The sequence below is a fragment of the Microtus ochrogaster genome, chromosome 2 (genome assembly GCF_000317375.1).
Source record: "Microtus ochrogaster isolate Prairie Vole_2 chromosome 2, MicOch1.0, whole genome shotgun sequence".
Classification (NCBI taxonomy): Eukaryota; Metazoa; Chordata; class Mammalia; order Rodentia; family Cricetidae; genus Microtus; species Microtus ochrogaster.
Genome location: NC_022010.1, coordinates 65034475 through 65038028, shown reverse-complemented (window position 1 = coordinate 65038028; position 3554 = coordinate 65034475). Strand labels below are relative to the sequence as shown.

The 3554-nt window shown below is 35.8% G+C and overlaps 1 pseudogene; it reads left to right on the top strand.

The window, feature by feature from the left end:
• Positions 1-3418: 3418 nt before the first annotated feature.
• Positions 3419-3497, top strand: LOC113458306 (annotated as a pseudogene).
• Positions 3498-3554: the final 57 nt, after the last annotated feature.

The window sequence follows — 3554 nt, the reverse complement described above, 5'->3', positions numbered from 1 at the left end:
TGGGAGGCTGGGAGGAGGCGGAAACTTTTTTTCCTTTTCTCAATAAAAAAAAATAAAAAAAAGAATATGCTTTTTTTTTTTAACAAATTAAGAGCAGTTATTAAGGCAATCAAATGATTCCGAGTGTTGAGGCCCGGGATAATGAGAAAAACCAATATTTTTCATTGCTGCAAATTGTGTACTGTGTACACTGAGGGGATTGCAGGCAGCAGCATATGGGACAGTGTGTAATGTGTGGAGCAGCAGGGTGTTGGTTGTAAGCCGCTGCAGTCTGTTACAGTTTTAGCACCTGTTATAGGCACAGTCAGGAGAGTTAGTGCCCAATGTGTCATGTAGCTGGTGAACTGGTCCCCAAAAGGGTGGACTGATCTCCATGTTTGGGCACCAGATGATGCCCGAAGTTACAAAATTATCCTGTGCAAGTTTAGATTTGCGTATAATAAAGGGTTATTTATTTAGGGGAAGACTTACAGATCACAGTCCTCTGCATGAATGCGGAACAGGAACTGAATCTAGCAGCTGAAAGAGAGAGTTAGAAGCAAGAGAGTGAGCACACAATTTACAGCAGCATTTATTAACTTTTTTTTCAAAAGGAAAATATAAATGCATATAGAATTGCACAATAAAAAACAGAACTACATGTATTTAAGCCCCGTGACTTTTAAACAAAGTCTGTTCTCTTGTAATATGCAGGAACACACCCTAAATCTGGTATTATATATATTATAAGAATTGTCTTTTTTCTGTGAACAGTTAAGTTTGAGACAGTTTTCAAGATAGAATGTAATTTTAAGACATCATTCTTGCCGTAATCGAATGTCAACATTTGTTAGTTAAATTATAGAAGGAAAATGAAAAGAATCCTTCCTTTGAAAGACACATATTTTGGACTGTAGGAAATGCTGCATTTTCTGGTTCTTCTTCCCCATATCTCAATGATCATTCTGAATAGCATTTAGAACAACTTAAACAAATGTAATAGATATTAAACATTTACCATGTGAATCTTTGGTCTCCTGTGATTATCATCTACTGAATTAGAACACAGCAGAAGGTCAAATTATTGAGCAGTTGATCCATAATACATTTAGGATTGAATGAATCTCCGTGTTATTTCAGAATATTTACAGTTATCAAGTATACTTTAATCAGGTGCAAGATCCAGAGCTATATCAGAAAGATGCTTTTTTTTTTTTTTTTGGTAAAGTGGCCTTACTATTACATAAATCCTAACATGTTACTCAAGTTTGCCATCTCATTAACATTAATCTGCTTTCTTTATCTGGTTTATCTTGCACTCACAACATTCAGAAAACACAGTACCTATTAACAGTGGCATGTCTTCCATATCTTACACTTTAAGCTGGCCACAATAGAGTTCTATTGTCTCAGACAGTATGATTTCACACAGATCAATGCTCTCTGCTATAACTTTCTGAAATAACTATAATGTCATTTGATATCTGTACTGTTCAAGATGGAAGCTACATATAGTAATTGAACCCTTAAATTGAGAATACATGGCTGGAAAATTAAACTTAAAACTGTATTTAATTCTAATTACTTTCAATCTAGATCATTCCCATTTAAACTATATGGCAGCAACTACCATATTGTATATCACACCAGAAGATTTTGAGAAATATCAACCATTTGGGAAAATTCAGTTAAAGAAATTCGTTGTAATAAATGAGAAAGGATCAATTTTGGATAATATTGTAACCTATTCTTCTTGCAGAAAATTTGTGTATCACACTTAGACTGCATGCAAATTTGAGAGCTAAAATCAGAACACAATGACAATAAAATGAAAAGACAATTTCAAAGGATATGTAAATGTTTTTTAAAGCCATATCAACATGAAGACAAAAATTTCTTTCAAAGGTGAAGGAGCCAAAAATCCACTGGGGGAAAGAAACAACAGCAACACAAAATTCAAGCAAAATCCTCCTCCTTTTTTGTCATTTAGCTGAAGAACAGAAGTAGAACAAAAGAGCGGAAAAGGAAAAGCATGGTTGTGCCAGGAGCTCATTGATTCATTCTGTGCAAGGATTTATTTGGAAAAGGTAGTAACTACCAAAAAACTGACTTAAAAAAGATATGAGTCAGCGGGAACCTACAATCTAAAACATTAGAAGCATTATAAACCCAGAAATCTCTGGAACTCACAAATTGGACTAATTACAGAGCTAGTGTAACAAGACAAACATTCCAAGTGATTTACTTACTATGGTCAGCGTTCTGAAGTTATTGTTCTATGCTTCTTGGTTAGGGAGGGGGGAAAAAGAAATACAAACAAAAACATCCCAGATCTCTTTATATTGTAATTCATGCATGGCAAGTTATGAATGTAAATTCTTTGACAAGAAGATGAAAACGTACCCCAGGGATGCAAATTAAATTACGCATCCCAGAAACCCTCATTTTGTATTATTGTAAAAAGTGCCTGCATCTGTCATTGCTATTTAGCACAAATTTATCATGTTATTTCAGCAGTGATGGTGGGCTGTTTAGATGATAGTTATCCTTTTTCAGCAGTGCCTGCAACTTCTTTTCACTACGTAGGGGTTCTGTTGTTAGTGTGTAGAAACATAAATGCTGTCCTTTCAATGGTGACCACACCAACATGCTTTTTTGACTATCGTGAAGGCAAATAGTGATTTGATTGACTTGTCCTTTGTTATGCATTGTTGAGGTTTGTCATTGTTTAAGTCTAAGTACAAAACAACTAATTTGACTTCTTATTTATAAACTTGCATTATATGGCATGGAAGTGCATTTAAATTAGTCTCCATAAGATAAAGCACAATTTCATGTGTACTTGATTTCTAAAAAATAAACAGTCTGTCAATAAATGGCCATGATCATGGTTCAAAATTTGTTCTCAGCTCACCTTGAAGAATGAAATGAGTGACAGATACAAAGAATTACGTACCATGGAGAGGAGGTGGCAGCATTTCGCAAAAGTCAGTCAGCCTCCTGGTGATAGATTAATGTTGAGTTTTATATTTTAAAACCAGTTTTGGTCAGTGAGATGGCTCAAGGCATAAGGTGCTTGCTATCTAACTCTCGAAACCTTAGGGTGGTAATGGCGAACCCATGGCAAGGTGGAAGGACAGAGCTAACTCCATAACATTGTCCTCTGACTTTCATATCCTTGTGCCATGGTATGCACACACCGCCACACACTCTCACATACATCATATAGCTATAATAACAAATGAAAAAGCTAAACCTAACATTTCCTTCTTTTTCAAACCAGAGAAAAATGGGGATAGAAAAGAAAGCACAGCTGAGTATTTGGTTGTATTTCCTGCCTATTTTATAGTCCCTAGCACTAGGGGACTGAGGCAGGAGGATTTTATTTCTAATCCAGTTTGGTTATCAATAGTAAGCACCTCTCTCAAAACACACACACTTCGCTTCTCGGCCTTTTTGGCTAAGATCAAGTGTAGTATCTGTTCTTATCAGTCAAAACACACACACACACACACACACACACACACACACACACACAGAGAGAGAGAGAGAGAGAGAGAGACAGAGAACACAGA